Source organism: Syngnathoides biaculeatus, chromosome 9 (genome assembly GCF_019802595.1).
Source record: "Syngnathoides biaculeatus isolate LvHL_M chromosome 9, ASM1980259v1, whole genome shotgun sequence".
In the NCBI taxonomy this organism is placed as follows: domain Eukaryota; kingdom Metazoa; phylum Chordata; class Actinopteri; order Syngnathiformes; family Syngnathidae; genus Syngnathoides; species Syngnathoides biaculeatus.
Window position 1 is genome coordinate 24773904 of NC_084648.1, and position 21875 is coordinate 24795778.

The 21875-nt window shown below is 48.3% G+C and overlaps 1 protein-coding gene across 1 annotated transcript in view; it reads right to left on the reverse strand.

Moving 5' to 3' along the window:
• Positions 1–11178, reverse strand: part of mtmr7b (myotubularin related protein 7b) — a 47840-nt gene extending 36662 nt beyond the window's left edge. Inside the window, exon 1 of the mRNA XM_061830082.1 lies at positions 11007–11178. The gene's annotated coding sequence lies outside the window, so the exon portion shown is untranslated. The remainder of the gene's footprint in view (positions 1–11006) is intronic.
• Between the last annotated feature and the right edge of the window lie 10697 nt (positions 11179–21875).

The following is a 21875-nucleotide window of genomic DNA, read 5'->3' on the forward strand; positions in this document are numbered from 1 at the left end:
GGGTCGGTCGGAGAACAGGCGGAAGTCGGTACACACAGGTTCACGATCAGAGATACGGGAGTGCAGGAACGGGGCAAGAGCCACAACGATCTGGCGAAGGACCAGTCGTCCCCAGGGTCCTATCTATACCGGGACCAATCAGCTCGGCCACGCGGGCACCCGCACAGCCAGGGCTGGACCGGCAAGACTATGACAAATATGATCATATTAGTTGTCAGAGGTGCGTCAGGAACAATAATCCGGTATGCATCTGCAGATTTAGAGATCTGTACGCTAGGGAGTGGGGTGTCCTCCCAGTCAGTTATTTGAGTCAGTCATTTCACCAGAGGTCCCAGACATGCCTAAACAAAAGAAACACGCAGACAAGAATTAACATATCCAGGGGCGGATGGAAGGGGGTCCGGAGGGAGGGAGAAAGGGCCGCAAAATCACGAGGCCTTCTATCGTGAAATGCGGGAGGAAATAGAGCCAGAGCGCAGAACTGGCGGCCCTCACGGCCCAGGTCCAGCAAGGATTAAAGAACCAACCGAGCTACGCTGACGTCGCGGCTGCTACAGACTCGCTGCTGACTCAGGTTCACGCTGCAGTGGCTACGGATCAGCGACCGAGCAAGGTCCATGTCGCTGTGGCAACGGACTCCCGGACAAGCCACGCGTACATCGCTGTAGCAACGGACCCGCTACCAAGCAAGAATCATGTCGCTGATGCAACGGATCTGCTCCTGAGACACGCCCACGTCGTGGTTTCAACGGACTCGTTGCTGACTTATGCTCACGCGGCAGTGGTAACTGATCCGCTACCGAGACACGCCCACGTTGCGGTTTCAACTGACTCTCTGCTTACTCTCATTCACGCTGCAGTGGCAACGGACCCGCTACGAAGCAAGTTTCACGTCGCTGTGACAACGGATCCAATGCCACGCCATTCCCACGTCGCTGTGGCAACAGATCCAACGCTGCGCTCACGTGGCGGGTGGCGACAGATTCACTGCCGCGTCACACCTACGTCGCGGTGGTGACAGGCATCCACGCGACCGTCGTAGGAAAAGGGTGGAATTGGCGATTGGGGATGAGCCTGCCAGAGTGCCTGCCTCTGCGTGTTCCCAACGAACAAGACCCAGAAGCGACGTGCAGAGGGCTTAAGTTCTGAGGATGGAGGGAATTCAGATCAAGATGAGGCGAGTTATTTTCCTCCAGTTAAGAGGGGGAGGACCTTATCATCCCCGTTGCTGCAGGCTGTTCCCAATGATGATCTGTTCATGTCCATTCATGAACAAGCGCCCAGTTCAGTAGTGCTAAGGCGAACACCAAGGGAGCAACAACACAGCGCTCTGCCGCCTGTGGGGGTTCAGGTGCTACTCTCCAATTCTTACATTGCTGTCCAGGAGGTGGGAATGGCTCCGCCGCCACTCTCTCTGACCATCCCAGAGAGAGAGAATTGTGATTGGTGCAGATTTCAATGGACATGTGGGTGAAAGAAACAGGGGTGATGAAGAACTGATGGGTAAGTCCGGCTTTCACCAAAGGAACTTTTAGGGGCAGATGGTGGTGGACGTCGAAAAAAGGATGGAATTGGCAGTGGTGAACTCTTATTTCCAGAAGAGAGTGGAACTTAAAGTGACCTACAAGAGCGGAGGTAGATGCACGCAGGTGGATTATATTTTGTGCAGACGGTGTAATCTGAAGGAGGTTACCGACTGTAAAGTAGTGGTGGGGAGAGTTTAGCTCGACAGCATAGGATGGATGTGTGAAGGATGCCTCTGGTAGTGGGTAGGAAGAATAAGAAGACAAAGGTACAGCAGATAATCAGGTGGTGGAATTTGAGAAAGGAAGAATGTTGTGTGGCCTTCCGGAAAGAAGTGAGACAGGCTGTAGATGGACAGGAAGAGCTCCCAGAAGTCTAGAATACTACTGCCAAGGTAGTCAGAGAGGCAGGCAGGAAAGTACTTGGGGTGTCTTCTGGTAGGAAAGGGGAGAATGAGACTTGGCGGTGGAACCCCAAAATGCAAGAAGTCATCAAAGGTAAGAGATTAGCAAAGAAGAAGTGGGACGCGGGGAAGACTGAGGAGAGGCGTAAGGAATACATTGAGATGCGTTGTAGGGCAAAGGTAGAGGTGGCGAAGGTTAAACAAGAGGCATATGACGACATGTACTCCAGGTTGGATACGAAAGAAGGAGAAAAGGAGCTCTACAGGTTGGCCAGAGAGAGGGATAGAGATGGGAAGGATGTGCAGCAAGGAAATATGATTGACACCGATGGAAATATGTTGACTGGTGCCAGTAGTGTACTAAGTAGATGGAAAGAGTCCTTTGAGAAGTTGATGAATGAAGAAAATGGGGCAGAAAGTAGAGTAGAAGCGAGAGGTCAAGCGTGAATGACCGGGAAGTGGCTTTGATAAGTCAGGGAGAGGTTAGACAGGCACTGAACAGACTGAAAAATAGAAACACAGTTGGTCCCGGTGACATACCTGTGGAGGTATGGAAGCAATTTGGTGAGGTGGCTGTGGAGTTTTTGACCAACTTATTTAATAGAATACTAGCGGGAGAGAAGATGCTAGATGAATGGAGAAAAAGTGTGCTCTTCCCCTTTTTTAAGAATAAAGGCAATGTTCATAACTGGAAACTACAGAGGAATAAAGATGATGAGCCACACAATAACATAATGGGAAAGACTAGTGGAGGCTTGACTCAGGACAGAAGTAAGTATCTGCTTGACCTTCTCTGTAAATGCTACACTTTGACCATTGTATGTCAGATGTCAGTCTGGCTGTTTAGCTATTAGTGTGGATTTTCATGTTAACGTAATATCTGTAAATAATTGGATTGGATTTTCAATCGGTTAACACTGTTAGTTTAGGTTGGTATTTTCATGCATTTTATTGATGTAAAAATGATAAGCCACACAATGAAGTTATGGGAAAGAGTGGTGGAGGCTGGACTAAGGACAGAAGTAAGCATCTGCGAGCAAGAGTATGGTTTCATGCTTAGAAAGAGTATCACAGATGCACTATTTGCCTTGAGGATGCTCATGGAAAAGACAGAGAAGGTCAGAAGGACCTACATTGTGTCTTTGTAGACAGAGAAAAAGCCTATGACAGAGTACCAAGAGAGGAACTCTGGTACTGCATGCGCAAGTCTGGTGTGGCGGAGAAATATGTTAGAATAGTACAGGATATGTATGAGGGCAGCAGAACAGCGGTGAGATGTGCCGTTGGTGTGTCAGAAGAATTTAAGGTGGAGGTGGGACTGCATCAGGGATCCGCGCTGAGCCCCTTCCTGTTTGTGGTCGTAATGGATAGGCAGACTGATGAGGTTAGACTGGAATCCCCATTGGACTATGATGTTCGCAGATGATATTGTGATCTGCAGTGAAAGCAGGGAGCAAAAGGAGAGGGAAAATAGAGGAATGAAGATTAGCAGAAGTAAAACAGAATATATATGTGTGAATGTGAGGGTCGGGGGAGTGAAGCTCCAGGGAGTAGAGATAGCGAGGGTGAATGACTTCAAATACTTGGGGTCAACAATACAGAGCAATGGAGAATGTGGTCAAGTGAAGAAAAGGGTCCAAGTGGGGTGGAACAGTTGGCAGAAGGTGTCTGTGTTCTATGCGACAGAAGAGTCTCCTCTAGGATGAAGGGCGAAGTTTATAAAACAGTGGTGAGGCCGGCCATGATGTACGGATTAGAGACGGTGGCTCTGAAGAAACAACAGGAAGCAGAACTGGAGGTAGTAGAAATGAAGATGCTAAGGTTCTCGTTTGGAGTGAACAGGTTGGATAAGATTAGAAATCCATACATCATGGCCAGTCTCACCACTGTTTTCTTAACTTTGCCCTTCATCCGAGCATAGACTCTTCTGCCACATCACAGAACAGACACTTTCCACCAGATGTTCCAACCAGCTCGGACCCATTTCTTCACTTCCTTACCACACTCACAATGGTGCTGGATTGTTGACCCCAAGTATTTGAAGTCCTCCACCTTTGCTATCGCTTCCCAATGGAGCCTCACTCTTCCCCCTCCACCTCTCTGATTCACGCACATATATTCAGTTTTAATTTGGCTAATCTTCATGTCATCATCAGGACCAACTGCCTTTCCATTTTTCATCCTCTAGTGCCTTTACAACTTCCCCCTTACTTATCATTGCCACTTCCTTGTCCTTTACACTTGCCTCTTCTACTCTTCCTTCTCTCCAATTTTATTTATTCATCAACTTCTCAAAGTATTCTTTCCATCTATTTAGCACACGACTGGCACAGTCAACAAACAAAGTTTCCATCTCTATCCTTACTCACCCACCACCAGAGTCATCCTGCACACCACCATCCTATTCTGTCGAGCTACACTCTCCCCTACCACTACTTTACAGTCAGTAACCTCCTTCAGATTACATCGTCTGCACAAAATATAATCAATCTGTCTGCTTCTACCTCCACTCTTGTAGGTCACTATATGTTCCTGCCTCTTCTGGAAAAAAGTATTCACTACTGCTATTTTCATCCTCTTTGCAAAATCCACCATCATCTGTCACTCAAAGTTCCTTCCCGGGATGCTGTACTTACCTATCACTTCTTCATCGCCCCTGTTTCCTTCACCAACATGTCCATTACAATCTGCACCAATCACAATTCTCTCTCGGTCTGGGATGCTCAGAACTACTTCATCTAGTTCATTCCAGAATTTCTCTTTCAACTCTGGGTCACATTCTACCTGTGGGGCATAGCCGCTTATCACATAATACAGAACATTTAAATTTTCCATTTCAAATTTCATCTGATACTATTTTCACCTCCAAGACATTATTAGCCAGCTCTTCCTTTAAAATAACCCCTACTCAATTTCTTTTCCCATCTACTCCATGGTAAAATGATTTAAACCATGCTCCTAAATTTTTAGCCTTGCTACCTTTCCACCATCTCTCTTGGATGCACAGTATATCAACCTTTCTCCAAATCATCATGTCAACCAACTCCTGAGCTTTTCCTGTCATAGTCCCAACATTCAAAGACCTTACACTCAGTTTTAGGCTCTGTGCATTCCTCTTCTTCTTCTGCCGATGAATCCACTTTCCTCCTCTTCTTTGTCTTCGACCCACAGTAGCCGAATTTCCATCGACACCCTGCAGGTTAACGGTGCCGGGGGCGGGCGTTGTTAAAGAGGAAATCCAGTGGTTTGCATTAACAATGTATCCAATAGGTCATCTAATATGTACTCTATCTTGACAATGCGATGTTAAATACTCTCTCATTTCATAGTGTTTTGAGAAGATTTTTATCGACAATTACGAATTTTCAGGGCCGCTGCCATTTTTTGCAAGTCATATGACCTACGTGGGCGTATGTAATGTGTTACATGCCGTTCCAAACGCTCGATTACATGGGACAACATTATGCCCAGCACTGATTTCTTGGATTTATCCTCATCTAATGAAGAAATAGCAATATCTGTTGACGAGGAAGACGGAGGCATACTTCCATACAGAGCGGCGGAGCTGTGAGCTCGCTCGGCCCGGGAGCTCGCTCCGCCGAGCAGCGGAGCCATGAGCCGAGCGAGCTCCTGGCTTGGGGTGGAACGAGCTCACGGCTCCGCCAGTCGGCGGAGCGAGCTCATCAGACTCCGCGTCACTCCCCCCGAAGAACTATCCGAATATTACACATTATTTACAGTCGAGCAGCGGAGCTCGCTCGCAGGGGAGCGAGCTCATGGCTCCGCCGCTCGGTGGGATTCTTTACAGCCACAGGTTCAAATCTATATGGAAGTATTCCTCCGTCTTCCCGATCAACCAAGCGGTTGAGAGCCGTTCACGGCTGTGGCGCTCACGGATGTGTATGGAAGTATTTCTTCATCTTCCCGATCAACCCATAGGGCTGTATTGAACAAATGCATATTTGAAGTTGATGAATATTCATTTTGGAACACAAAAAGTTTTCTCATGATACACAAGTGTCCCATGTCACCCTGCTTGGAAATGACCGGCTTTCTTTTCTTTATTAAGGTACAAAAAAAAAATCCAACATTTTCTGGACCCCTGTAAGGAGGAAAGTCATTACGACTAATCACAAACTTTTGAAAGGTGAGTTTAATTTCACAAGCCACACCCAAACCTGATTACCACCATACTTGTTGAATCAAGAAATTACTGAAGTAGAGTCTGCCAGAGAACAATGCAGCCCTATGGGGGCACAAACCAGTGCAATCTGTAGGCCGGTCCCAAGCCCGGATAAATGCAGAGGGTTGCTTCAGGAAGGGCATCCGGCGTAAAAACTGTGCCAAACAAATATGAGCGTTCATCTAAAGAATCCCATACCGGATCGGTCGTGGCCCGGGTTAACAACGCCCGCCCCCGGCACTGCTAACCTGCAGGGCGTCGGTGGAAATTCAGCTACTGTGGGTCGAAGACAAAGAAGAGGAGGAAACCGGATCCAGCGTCAGAAGAAAAAGAGAAATGCACAGAGCCTACAACTGAGTGTAGGGACTTTGAATGTTGGGACTATGACAGGAAAAGCACAGGAGTTGGTTGACATGATGATTAGGAGAAAGGTTGATATTCTGTGCATCCAAGAGAGCAGGTGGAAAGGTAGTAAGGCTAGAAGTTTGGGAGCAGGGTTTAAATTATTCTACCACGGAGTAGATGGGAAGAGAAATGGAGTAGGGGTTATTTTAAAGGAAGAGCTGGCTAAGAATGTCTTGGAGGTGAAAAGAGTATCAGATCGAGTGATGAGACTAAAATTTGAAATTGAGGGTGTTATGTATAATGTGGTTAGCGGCTATGCACCACAGGTAGGATGTGACCTAGAGTTGAAAGAGAAATTCTGGAAGGAACTAGATGAAGTAGTTCTGAGCATCCCAGACAGCGAGAGAGTTGTGATTGGTGCAGATTGTAATGGACATATTGGTAAAGGAAACAGGGGCGATGAAGAAGTGATGGGTAAGTACGGCATCCAGGAAAGGAACTTTGAAGGGAAGATGGTGGTGGACTTTGCAAAAAGGATGGAGATGGCTGTAGTGAACACTTATTTCCAGAAGAGGGAGGAACATATAGTGACCTACAAGAGCGGAGGTAGAACCACGCAGGTATATTATATTTTGTGCAGACGATGTAATCTGAAGGAGGTTACTGACTGTAAAGTAGTGGTAGGGGAGAGTGTAGCTCGACAGTATAGGATGGTAGTATGTAGGATGATTCTGGTGGTGGGTAGGAAGATTAAGAAGACAAAGGTAGAGCAGAGAACCATGTGGTGGAAGCTGAGAAAGGAAGAATGTTGTGTGGCCTTCCGGAAAGAGGTGAGACAGGCTCTCGATGGACAACCGAAGCTCCTGGAAGACTGGACAACGACAGCCAAGATGATCAGAGAGACAGGCAGGAGAGTACTTGGTGTGTCATCTGGTAGGAAAGGGGAGAAGGAGACTTGGTGGTGGAACCCCATAATACAGGGAGTCATACAAGGAAAGAGATTAGCGAAGAAGAAGTGGGATACTGAGAGGACTGAGGAGAGGCGAAAGGAGTACATCGAGATGCGACGGAGGGCAAAGGTAGAGGTGGCAAAGGCTAAACAAGAGGCATATGAAGACATGTACACCAGGTTGGACACGAAAGAAGGAGAAAAGGATCTCTACAGGTTGGCCAGACAGAGGGATAGAGATGGGAAGGATGTGCAGCAGGTAAGGGTGATTAAGGATAGAGATGGAAATGTGTTGACTGGTGCCGGTAGTGTACTAAATAGATGGAAAGAATACTTTGAGAAGTTGATGAATGAAGAAAATGAGAGAGAAGGAAGAGTTGAAGAGGCAAGAGTGAAGGACCAGGAAGTGGAAATGATTACTAAGGGGGAAGTCAGAAAGGCACTACAAAGGATGAAAAATGGAAAGGCAGTTGGTCCTGATGACATACCGGTAGAGGTATGGAAGCAATTTGGAGAGATGGCTGTGGAGTTTTTGACCAACTTATTCAACAGAATACTAGCGGGCGAAAAGATGCCTGAAGAATGGAGGAAAAGTGTTCTAGTTCCCATTTTTAAGAACAAAGGGGATGTTCAGAGCTGTGGGAACTATAGAGGAATAAAGTTGATGAGCCACACAATGAAGTTATGGGAAAGAGTAGTGGAGGCTAGACTCAGGACAGAAGTAAGTATCTGCGAGCAACAGTATGGTTTCATGCCTAGAAAGAGTACCACAGATGCATTATTTGCCTTGAGGATGCTCGTGGAAAAGTACAGAGAAGGTCAGAAGGAGCTACATTGCGTCTTTGTGGATCTAGAGAAAGCCTATGACAGAGTACCAAGAGAGGAACTGTGGTACTGCATGCGTAAGTCTGGTGTGGCAGAGAAGTATGTTAAAATAGTACAGGACATGTATGATGGCAGCAGAACAATGGTGAGGTGTGCCTTAGGTGTGACAGAGGAATTTAAGGTGGAGGTGGGACTGCATCAGGGATCAGCTCTGAGCCCCTTCCTGTTTGCAGTGGTAATGGATAGGCTGACAGATGAGGTTAGACTGGAATCCCCTTGGACCATGATGTTCGCAGATGATATTGTCATGTGCAGTGAAAGCAGGGAGCATGCAGAGGAACAATTGGAAAGATGGAGACATGCACTGGAAAGGAGAGGATTGAAGATTAGCCGAAGTAAAACAGAATATATGTGCGTGAATGAGAAAAGTGGAGGGGGAAGAGTGAGGCTACAGGGAGAAGAGATAGCGAGGGTCGACGACTTCAAATACTTGGGGTCAACAATACAGAGCAATGGAGAGTGTGGTCAGGAAGTGAAGAAACGGGTCCAAGCAGGTTGGAACAGCTGGCAAAAGGTGTCTGGTGTGTTATGTGACAGAAGAGTGTCTGCTAGGATGAAGGGCAAAGTTTACAAAACAGTGGTGAGGCCGGCCATGATGTACGGATTAGAGACAGTGGCACTGAAGAAACAACAGGAAGCTGAACTGGAGGTGGCAGAAATGAAGATGTTGAGGTTCTCGCTCGGAGTGACCAGGTTGGATAGGATTAGAAATGAGCTCATTAGAGGGACAGCCAAAGCTGGATGTTTTGGAGACAAGATTCGAGAGAGCAGACTTCGATGGTTTGGACATGTTCAGAGGCGTGAGAGTGAGTATATTGGTAGAAGGATGCTGAGGATGGAGCTCCCAGGCAAAAGAGCGAGAGGAAGACCAAAGAGAAGGTTTATGGATGTGGTGAGGGAAGACATGAGGGCAGTTGGGGTTAGAGAGGAAGATGCAGGAGATAGGCTAAGATGGCAAAAGATGACACGCTGTGGCGACCCCTAACGGGACAAGCCGAAAGGAAAAGAAGAAGTCTGTCAGAGAACGTGAAGTAGGCTACTAGATCTCAACAACCAATCCATCATAGCATGATCCAAAGAAATTCAAGAAGAAATGAGGGAAAAAAACGTGATTGAGATCTGAAAACAATTACAAAGCCATTTCCAAGGCTTTGGGGGCTCCAATGAATTCCTATCAGAGCCATTATCCACAAATGGAGAAAAGTGGGAACAGTCACAAAACCTTCCCAGGAGTGGACAACCAAGTAAAATTACTCCAAGAGTGCAATGACGACTAATCCACAAAATAAACTTGTAGAACATTTAAAGACCTGCTGGCCTCAGTTAAGGTCAGTGTTAATGATGTTACCATAAGAAATACAGGCCTTGATAAAGCATTTGATAAAAATAATATTGTGCCAACAAGGACATGGTGGTGCCAGTGTGATGGTCTAAGGCTGCTTTGCTGCCTCAGGATCTGGGCAACTTGCTGTGACTGATGGAACAATGAATTCTGCTGTCTAACACAAAATCTCGAAGGAGAACATCCGGCCAACAGTTCGTCCCCTCAAACTCAAGCGCTTTTGGATCAGGCAGCAGGACAAGATCCAAAACACACCCCAAAAAAAAAAAAAATGTGTGGGAGGGGTCAAGTCAAAGTCAAGATTTGAATTCAATGAAGATGCTGCAGTGTGACCTTAAACGTGCATTTCATGCTAGAAAACCCTCCAATATGGTGGAGTTAAAATTATTCTGCAAAGAGTGGGACAAAATTCCTCCAGAGTAATATGAAAGACTCATCACCAATTATCGCAAATGCTTGATTTCAGTTATTGGTGCCAAGGGTAGCATAACACCTTATTAGGTTCAGGAGGCAAGTACATTTTGCTTCTGCATTTTGCATTTCCTTGGATTGTCTGAGTGATAATAAAATTAGCTTGATGATTTGAAACCTTCGTGTGTGATAAATATGCAAAAAAAAAAAATCAGGAAGGGGATGGATGCTTTTTCACAGCACCATCAGAAAGGGTTGAGTAGAATTGTCGCAATAACATTTGAACATGACATTGAAGCTTTGACTAGAATCTGAAAAACTGGGAACCTTTTGGGGATTTCAATTAAATATTGCTCTGGGAATTCCAAATAACACGTGGATCTCACTGACCTCAAACTGGCCATTTCAATTTCAGTATGTACATTTCTTCACACTGCATTGAGAACAACCACAAATAAAGTGACCCGGAAACAATTTGAGATGAATCACATAATATCACCACTCAAAATACCATAATTGGTTTTGTTTTCTCACAATAATAATGGGGTTTTAAATTGTGTATAGTTATTATTAACTATTAAAATGCTCTAAAATATACTACAAAGCCACCACCATTACTGACAGCCCAACAATACGAACAATATTCTTCAATATTGATACATACAGAACAACAAACAATACTGAACAATATTCTCTTCACATTTTTCAGACTTCAATTGTCGGCTGAAGTAAAATACTTCATTTTAAAGCATTGAATCCCTTTGCGTCACATGTTGTCAAACTTTTAAACGTTTTTCATATAAAAGGAGGTTTGGCAGAAGAGTTATTGACATTCTGTCATTTGCAATTGCAACACGGCTGACATGCACAAGAGGCTGAATCTGAAATCTGAATCGTTGTGAAGTTATTAGTCTTCAAAAAGACACCGGCACAGGCATAAGAAACAAAGCCAGATTAAACTCACCATCCTCAGCAGACCTAAGAAGGTCTTATCTTGAGCACCCAGCTGCACGCGGCTTTCACCCGCTCCCCCACGGATGAATTTCACATTGAGCAACATTGCCACCTGAAAGGAAAAACCTATATCTCTCTCTCTCTCTCTCTCTCTCTCTCTCTCTCTCTCGCTCGCTCTCTATCTCTCTCTCTCTCACACACACACACACACACACACACACACACACACACAATTTAGCACAAGAAGAAAACAAAACTGTACAGTTAATTTCGGGAACAATTACAACTACAATATGTTAGAGGCCCTGCCGGTGAATATTTTGTTTTTCAACACAAAGATCAGAAAAAGAGTGACATTTACTGGGAGTAATCTTCTTGTACACAACTTGAGGGTGTTTCAAATGGCCATACACTCCTCACACAGAAACACATCCAATCAATGCAGCATAAAACACAGCAAGAAAAAAATGCCTTTGTAGCGCCGGAGAAAAGGAGTCGGAGGCGGAGTGTCGGACACAGGAACAGAACTTGCTTTATTGTTCGACATCACCAAACTACTCGCATAACGGCGGGAACTCTGTTAACCTTTCCTCCGGAAGCGCAACAACAAAAACAGTCCGTGCGGAACCCTGCACCCCAACTCGAGGTCCCGCGGGTGAATTATGTATACACCACACAAGCCCCCCCAGAATTCACCCATAGTCAAAATCCTTGTGCCGTGGAGGGATGATGACCCGACCCCGGCGAGTGTGCACTGTAGGGGCCGATGGGGGCGGGGCCGCACTGTCCATTGAGTCACGGGACAAGGGCTCAGGCGGGGTCAAGGGTACCCCGGCGGGCGCAGGGGCACAGGGCAAAGGGGGACGCCCCCGGCGCGGGGGGAGGGCCAACCCCAAAGGCTGGGCAATGTCCAGGTGCGCGGGTTTGACCCTGTCCATGGAAACAGTCTCGGGTCTGCCGCCAATGTCCACGAGCAGGCTCTTATCCCCGTGCTCCAGGACCCTGAACGGCCCGTCGTATGGGGGGCGGAGAGGTCCACGGTGGGCGTCATGACGAACAAACACAAAATCCGCAGAGCGCAGGTGACGGGGCAGCCGGGCAGCTGGGGTGCCATGTTGCGACGTGGGAACCGCCGCAAACCCTTTTGCGGCCTCCAGCAGGGAGGACCGTTGCCTGGCTGCGGACCAGGGCGCTGTGGCGTCCGGGATGAATTCGCCGGGGACCCGCAGTGGCTGGCCGTAGACGAGTTCGGCGGATGAGGACAACAGGTCCTCCTTGGGGGCGCACCTGAGGCCGAGCATGACCCACGGGAGCTTATCCAACCAGTTGCCGTCCGTCAAGCCGGCACGCATGGCTGCTTTCATGGAGCGGTGGAACCGCTCGCAAAGACCGTTCGCCTGGGGGTGATAGGCGGTAGTGCGGTGCAGCTTGACCCCCAAACTCTCAGCGACTGCGTTCCAGAGTTCAGAGGTAAACTGAGGGCCACGATCTGAAGAAAGGTCGCACGTTGTCCCGAAGCGTGCAACCCACGTGCCGATGAACGCCCGGGCCACGTCTGACGACGTTGTCGAGGAGAGGGGAACGGCTTCGGGCCAGCGGGTCGTCCTGTCCACCATGGTGAGCAAGTAGGTGAATCCGTGCGAGGGAGGAAGTGGACCTACCAAGTCGACGTTGACGTGGTCAAACCTCCTCTCGGGGACAGCGAAGGGCTCCAAGGGGGCTTTTGTGTGGCGATGCACCTTAGCCCGCTGACAGGCCACGCACGAGTCGACCCAGGCCTGCACATCTTTCTTGAGACCGCGCCACACGAACTTCTGGGCCACCAGCCTCACGGACGGTTTCCTTCCGGGGTGGGAGAGATTGTGGACCGCCTCGAAAACAGCTATTCGCCAGTTTGCAGGGACCAGCGGCCGAGGCTGGTCAGCCGAGAGGTCGCACAGCAACCTGACGCCCGAGTCACCAACCGCGACTTCCTCCAGGCGCAAACCCGTGTCAGAAGTCTTGAGGGCCTGCACCCCGTGGTCTGAGGCCTGGTCTGCGCTCATGCGGGAGTAGTCGAGACCCAGATGCACAGTGCCGACGATCGCCCTGGAGAGGCAGTCCGCGACCACATTGGATTTGCCGGCGATGTGTTGGATGTCCGTAGTGTACTCAGAGATGAACGACAGTTGGCGTTGCTGGCGGGCGGACCACGGCTCGGCCACCTTGGACATGGCGAAAGTGAGGGGTTTATGGTCCACATATGCCGTGAACTCACGGCCTTCCAATAGGGAGCGGAAGTGGCGGATCGCCAGCCAGAGGCCGAGGAGCTCTCTATCGAACGTGCTGTATTTGCGCTCCATGGGGACCAGCTGACGGCTGAAAAAGGCAAGCGGTTGCCAGGCGCCGCCGACCCACTGTTCGAATACGGCTCCAACAGCGTAGTCCGATGCATCGGTAGTGAGAGCGACAGGGGCCCCGTGGGTCGGGTGAGCCAGCATAGCGGCACGACTCAGTGCGGCCTTCGTAGCCTCGAAGGCTTCCATCCTCTCGGCCGTCCATTCAACGTCCCGGTTGGGGGCCTTGTCTTTAAGAGCCTCATAGAGCGGGCGCATGATCTGGGCCGCCCGGCGGATGAACCGGTGGTAGAAAGTCACCATCCCCAGGAACTCCCGGAGGCCCCGAGCCGAGCGGGGTCGGGGAAAAGTGGAGACGGCCTCCACCTTTGCCGGAAGGGGGGCGGCGCCGTTCTTGTCTATGAGGTGCCCGAGGAACTGGATAGAGGGCACCCCGAAAACACACTTCGCCGGGTTGATGATCAGGCCATGCTGCTCAAGTCTTGCGAAGAGGTCGCGGAGGTGCATCAGATGTTCATCCTACGAGGAGCTGGCGACGAGGATGTCATCCAAATAGACGAACACAAATGGCAAGTCCCTGAGCACAGAATCCATTAAACGCTGGAAGATTGTGCCGCGTTTTTAAGACCAAACGGCATCCTCAGAAACTCGAACAGTCCAAACGGAGTGATTACAGCTGTCTTGGGAACGTCTGAGGGGTGCACGGGAACCTGGTGATACCCGCGCACCAGGTCGACCTTGGAGAACAAGATTTTGCCTGCCAGGTGGGCTGAGAAGTCCTGAATGTGTGGAACAGGGTAGCGGTCGGGCGTAGTGGCGTTGTTAAGGCGGCGGTAATCACCACACGGTCGCCACCCACCACTCGGTTTAGGGACGATGTGTAGTGGCGAGGCCCACGGGCTATCCGAGCGGCGGACGATGCCCAGACGCTCCATGTTGGCAAACTCGGACTTAGCGACTGCTAGCTTCTCGGGATCAAGCCGTCGGGCCCTCGCGTGGATCGGAGGGCCCTTGGTCTCAATGTGGTGCTCGACCCCATGTTTAGTCGTGGCAGAGGAGAAAGTGGGCCGTGTCAAGGCAGGGAACTCACCAAGGAGGAGTTGGTACTTGGTGCCGTCCGATAGCGAACTGGAGAGACCACCATAAGTCGCCTCATTGCGGACGCAGGCGACCGTGGAAAAAGTCAGTGCATCCACCAGACGGCCCCTCTTAACATCCACCAGCAGCCCGTGGGGACAAAAAAAAATCAGCGCCGAGGAGAGGGAATGAGACATCCGCAGTGACAAAGTCCCATGTGAAGCGCTGACTCCCGAAACACAAGTCCACAGTCCTCATGCCATAAGAGCGGATAGGGGAGCCATTAGCGGACAGTAGGGGTGGCCCATGAGTCCCGCCAGCGGCGTCCTCCGCAATGGCCATCAGGACGCTCCTCTGGGCGCCGGTGTCACAAAGGAATTTGCGCCCGGAAAGGTTGTCCTTGACGAACAGCAGCCGGCTCTTCGCGCCCACGCTCATGGCCGCTGCGAAGCGTGGGCTTTGGCGTTTCCCAACGCATCGTAGTTGCAAGGGGCGCAGCACCTCTTCGCTTTCGCACCGAAACGGGCATGGAAGTAGCACAAGCCTGTGCCAGCACGGCCGTCGGTGCCGAAGGGGCCCCTGCTGGATGCCACCCCCGCGCCCGAAGGTGAGTAACTGCGCGTCGCGGCCAGCGTCTCAGGGGAGAAGCGCTGGGTTGCCAGGAAGAAACGGTCGGCCTCCTCGGCCAGGGCCCGGGGCTCAGTGACAGTACTGTTCGCGAGCGCCGTCTGAACATGCGGTGGCATATGCCTGAGAAACAGTTCCATGAAAATGAAATTGGGCTCTTCCGTGCCCAGCAGGTTTAGCATCATTTCCATGAGTTCGGAAGGTTTGCTGTCCCCCAGTCCATTAATAGCCAACAGACGTCGGGCACGTTCCGGCCGTGAAAGCTCAAAAACCTTGAGAAGGTGAGCCTTGATCCCAGCATACTTATCTCGGGCCGGGGGAAAGGTGATGAAGTTCACTGCTCTGGCCGCCGTTGAGCTCCCGAGTGCTGAGACAACGTGGTAGTAACGCGTGGAATCATCTGAGATCCCGCGGAGGGCGAACTGAGCCTCAGTCTGTGCAAACCACGCTGCCGCGGACGTCTCCCAAAACTCCGGCAATTTGAGGATGGCGGTTGCCATGTTCGTTTCAGTCTCGAAAACGCCGGGACTGACGTCGGGGTCACCAGTGTAGCGCCGGAGAAAAGGAGTCGGAGGCGGAGTGTCGGACACAGGAACAGAACTTGCTTTATTGTTCGACATCACCAAACTACTCGCATAACGGCGGGAACTCTGTTAACCTTTCCTCCGGAAGCGCAACAACAAAAACAGTCCGTGCGGAACCCCGCACCCCAACTCGAGGTCCCGCGGGTGAATTATGTAAACACCACACCTTTACAGAAGCGAGGATGAAACAAAAACTTAAAACTTACAAAATAAATGCAATGGAAAAAGGCTCTGAGAGATGCAACAATTTCACTCCACAAAACAGATGACCCGTGATCCAAAACCAAGTTTTGTGCACTGGAATACGATCCACGCGGCATGGTGAATCAGCTGAAAAGCATTGGCCTCACAGTTCTGAGATCCTGGGTTCGATCCCGGCCTCGCCTGTATGGAGTTTGCATGTACTCCCCGTGTCTGCGTGGGTTTCCTCCAGGCACTCCAGTTTCCTTCCACATCCCAAAAAATATACAACATTAATTGGACACTCTAAATTGTCCATAGGTGTGATTGTGAGTGCGACTGTTGTCTGTCTCCATGTGCCCTACAATTGGCTGGTAACCAGTTCAGGGTGTACCCCGCCTCCTGCCCGTTGACAGCAGGGATAGGCTCCAGCATGCCCCGTGACCCTTGTGAGGATAAGCAGCAAAGAAAATGGATGGATGGATGAATATGATCTATCCATCCATTGTACAAGCCACTTATCCTCATGAGGGTTATGAGAGTGCCAGAATTATTCCAGCTAACATCAGGTGAAAGGTAGACTACACCCTGAACTGGTCGCTAGTCATTTGCAGGGCACATATGTGACACAATCACCGAGTAGGAATTTATCCCAAGCTGTCCGCATTGATGTGAGGGATGTGTACCACTATACCACCAGTGACCATTGCATTATGAGTGCACTCAAAAACGCTTGCTTACAGTGAACCATTGTTAATGAAAGTCGCGGGAGTGCTGTAGCCTATCCCAGCTATCAACGGGCAAGAGGATACAGGATACACCCTGAACTGGTCGCTAGTCATTTGCAGGGCACATATGTGACACAATCACCGAGTAGGAATTTATCCCAAGCTGTCCGCATTGATGTGAGGGATGTGTACCACTATACCACCAGTGACCATTGCATTATGAGTGCACTCAAAAACGCTTGCTTACAGTGAACCATTGTTAATGAAAGTCGCGGGAGTGCTGTAGCCTATCCCAGCTATCAACGGGCAAGAGGATACAGGATACACCCTGAACTGGTTTCCAGCCAATTGCAGGGCACAGAGAGACAGACAATAGTCACATTCTCAATCACACCTATGGGCAATTTAGAGTGTCTAATTAAAATGTCTTTGGGGTGTGGGAGGAAACCAGAGTGCCAAGAGAAAACCCATGCAGGCACGGGTTGAACATGCAAACTCCACACAGGTGGGGCCAGGATTTGAACACCGCTCCTCAGACCTGTGAGGCCAACGCTCTAACCAGGTGCACCACCATGCCACCTGAAATCTGTAATAAATTGACCAATTATTTAATATATCATTGTACACATTTATCACTTGCATTTATAGAAACCAATGCTAATACATGATGCTAATGACTCAAGCAGGGGTGGCCAACCAGCCAATTTTTTTTTAATTGTTTCAGCAGTGCCACATCATGCACATTAAAGAGGCATATCATCCATGCATCCATTTTCTGAGCCGCTTATCAGAATCAGATCTAATGGCCAAGTATGTAACAACACACAAGAAATTTATCTCCAGCAGTCGATGCCGCCCTGGCACAACATTCAGAACAAAGAACAAACAAATTAACAGGAACAAAGAACAAGAGATATTCAGTTAATAGGAACTATTCCTTTTTAGAGTCACAGATGTGTAAGATGCAGAGTCTTCTTAATTTAGAGCACTTAAGAGTGCATAAGAGTGCGTTATGTTAAGCTTATACAGAGTGCCCTGACCCGTTTGCGGTTCCTGTTACAGACCAGTGCAATGACAATTCTGCAAAGTGAGTGATAAATCATGCAATAGTCTACCGCAGCGGGGCTCAATGTGGCGTCAATCATGAGGCTGTTTTGGTCGATTGTGTGACGGCGTGCCAAAAAAAAAGATGTCAACCATTGTTCCCTCTAAAGTGCGGATGCCCAATTGCGCACCGCTGATGTGGTCTCTGCGCACAGATATTCTGCATTGTGAACTAAAAATAAATAAATGCAACGCAAATTGAAAGTATAACATACAACTATTCAATTTGTGGCATTTTGCAATGTGATTCAATGAGCGAGGTATGACTGGTTGCTATATTCACATACAATTCACATACGTACTGTAAAAAATTAAAAGGAGAAGTCACTGGGTTCTTTTAGGCAATGTTTAATGAACATTTCGGCAGCACATGGAACTTTCTCTAACAACGACCTGCTGCTCCGCCACACACTCTCCTACTTAGTTTACCTCACACCGCGCTCCTGTGCTCTTAGAGGGGGTACGCTAATAATTACAAATGTTACAGGACTTACGCAGCACATCAGTGTGGTTTCAAATGAGAGCATCCTTATATCTTTGAAGTTCTAATTTTGTCTCATTGGTCAACTTTTTAACTGATTTTACCAAAGGCTTCGGCACTTAAGTGCTTGCCTATAGAGCTCATGCACATGGGGTCACCATTTTCACGGCGCTATATTGCCGGACAAACAGAGCTGCTCGACATTGTGGGAGACATTGAACCGGAGCAGAATATTCACAATGCCCGAGACCTTTTGTGCTGTTGGTTGTCACAACAGACGAGACAGATCTTCAAAGAGATCATTCTGTAGAATACCATCTGAAAAGAACAGAAAAGATTGATGGATTTTGGCAATTAAAGGTGATGGATGGTGTCCAACCAAATACACACACCTGTATAGCAATCACTTCATTTCAGGTAGGAATTTTTATTGTCAATCTCAATTTATCAAGAAGTATTTACAATGCCAAGTTGACTCATTTGAATGAATAAATAAACAAGAGAGCTTTACGAGGGTTACCGTGTGGCCACAATATGTAATGTAGGTCTTAAGTAGTGTAAGCAGTGATCAGAGGAGCCTCGGGGAGCACGACATGCGTGTTTAATAGAAGTAGAGGGAGTTCTCGAGTTAAGACGGTCTCGACCTAAAACATTTCAACTTTCGCCCCCGTCTTGTCCGCCAAAATGGGCCCCAGCACCGTAGTGTTTCTGCTTTGCTCATGCATATTGCTTATCTGTGTTTGTGCGCTGGGAGTTTATTTGCCCTTTTCATCCACCTTTTTACACATTGTGGCCCAAAAGAAGAAAGCTTTTTTTTTTTTTTTTTTTTTAGCAATGCTGGTCTAGCCAAAAGAAAAGCAATGACCGTGGAAACGAAGCTTAACATCATTTTAAAAAAAAATGGAGAAAGGACTAACACCAACGGACATGGACATAAAGACTTGGGTTTCAGTCTGATGACCATGGCGATTATTATTAAGAACAAAGCCCGTATTTAAGCACACGTGAAGGGTTTCACCCTAATGAGGGATACAGTGATCACGAAGCAAGTTTTTTGTGAAGTAAAAAAATGAAGCAACGTTTGCCGAGATGGAAAGATTACTTACGTTATGGATCAAGGATCTGAATCAACGTCGGCTTAATATCAGCCTCATGTTCATTAAGGGAAAAGGCATGGAGTATTTTCCTAACTTTGAAAGAGCAGAAAGGAGAGGACGCCGAGGAGGAATTGAACACTAGCAACGGCTACCTGCAGTTGCTTACCTAGCAATAACTGAACGCAGCCTCCCCTCATTCTTCACCTTCACCCTTCCTTAATAGTAAGTGAACCATCTTACATTTTTTATGTTAATGTATTTTATTTTTTTATACGAAGTATCCATACCCACACATTTTCCGAGCCGCTTATCCTTACGAGGGTTGCAGGAAGCGAATCCCAGCGCTCATCGTAAATTTTGACTTTCACGATGAAATCTTACGCAAGTCGAAATTTGAGTTAAGTCGCTACTGTAAGAATGGATCTCAGGCGTAGACCGAGTACTCCATGTATAACAGTGGTCTACAGTGTTATTTTCCATCATCAGACATTTTACATGCTGCTTATATTTAGGGAGTTTGTGGTTTGGTTTTGCTACCTCAGGCAACCCTTGGGCATCGTGTCTGCCCAAGACGAATTCCAGAGGAGGGTGGATGAGACTTATGAAGGCCTCACGTGCATTGTGGATGATATCATCGTGTTTGGAAAAACAAAGCAGGAGCATGACAGAGCGAGAGGCATACGCCGGAACCCAGAGGAATGCCACATCTGTGTTTCTGAGGTCAGTTACTTTGGCCACAAACTCCCAGTCGACAGTCTGAAACCAGACCAGTCAAGGTGAAAGCCATCAGAGACATAGAGTTAGATAGAGCTCGAAACTGTGCTTGGCATGATTACTTATCTGGCAAGATTTGCACCCAATCACACCACTCAGACAACTGCTTAGGTTGGAAACCAAGTTCAAGTGGAACATGACACATGAAAATGCATTTCAGAAGATGAAGCAGATCACAGCAGAGCCAGGGCCAATGCTAGCCTACTTTGATCCTGGAAAAGAAGTAACACAACAAGTGGATGCATCCAAACATGGCCTAGGTGGAATCATCATGCAGGAAGGCAGGCCAGTAGCGTATGCATCCAAGCTGCTCAACAGCACCGAACAAAATTACGCACAGATTGAAAAGGAACTCTGTGCAGTTTTCTACGGGTGTAAGAGGTTCCACGAATACCTCTACGGGCAAAACATCACTGTGGAATCCGATTATAAACCACTGGAGACCATACTCCGAAAACCCCTAGCTCTTGCTCCATTGCACTTACAGCGCATGATGCTTGCGTTGCAAACGTAGAGCATAATTAAAATCCACGGATCAGGCAAAGAGATCCCGGTGGCTGACACACTGTCGAGAAAATCCCTGGATGAAGAGGATGAGTCTTTAACCGAGGCTATGGAGACACAAGTCCACACTATTATCAGCACAGCCCCAGTAAGTGCTGATAGGCTAGATGATATCAGGACACAGATAGCTCAGGACTAGCAGCTCTCCAATCTGAAGCAAGTCATTTGATCAGGTTGGCCAGAGACCCGAAGACAACGTCACCCACTCAGTAGTGAGTACTGGAACCACTGTGATGAGGTCACTGAAACTGATGGGATCCTGCTAAAGGGTGAGAAAATAATAATTCCACACCAGCTCAGACCACACATGCTAAAATGCATTCACACGGGACATCTTGGTGTGGAGAAAAGCAAGCACAGGGCAAGATATGTGATATTTTGGCCAGGCATGGGATAATAGATTGAAGAAACAGTGAAAAAGTCAATCACACTGCAGTTCCAGTATGAGTATAACCTATGCTCACACATCCCATCCCAGAGACCCCATGGGATACTGTACCAACTCATCTATTCACACGGAACTCTGAAAATAACAATCATATGTGATTACCTCGGCAGGTACTTTGAAATAGAGCGTTTCCACAACATCACCACAGCTGCCGTTATCCAGAAGTTGAAAGTAGTGTTTGCGAGGCATGGAATCACCAGGTTGTCAGCGACAGTGGACCATTTTACAACTACAGAGAATTCAAGCAGTTTGCAGAGTCGTGGGGCTTCCACCACGTCACCTTGAGCCCACATTACCTGCAGAGCAATGGATTGGCAGAAAAACTGTCCAAACTGCAAAGTGAATCCTCACCAAGGCCAAAGAGGATAAGAAAGACCCATATCTCTGCTTTCAGAAATATAGAAACGCACCTGTTGACGGCTTCAAATCACCAGTCCAGATCTTGATAAGCCATTGACTGCGTTCTATCCTGCCTGTTACAACGCAGCAACTCCGAACTCAGCAACTGAAGCAACTGACTGTGCAAGGAGAGAGGACTGTCAACAGCGCCAGAAACGACACCATGATACATCCACTCGGTTGATTCAACACTACCTGCTGGCGCACCGTTTCCAGCAGAAAGATGGCACCTGGAAACCAGTGACAGTCATTCGACCAGCTGAGACACCACGAAGCTACAATATCCAGGCCGGTGATTGCCAGTCCTTCAGATGCAACCGGTGACATCTGCTGGACAACTGCACAACTATCACAGAGCAACCAAAAACAAATGAGGGCAACTCCAGTTCTACGCAAGAGGACCCAGATGCACAACGTCATCACACCAGGTCTGAGTGCGAACCTGATGATACTGAGCCTTACCAACACACCAACTTTGGA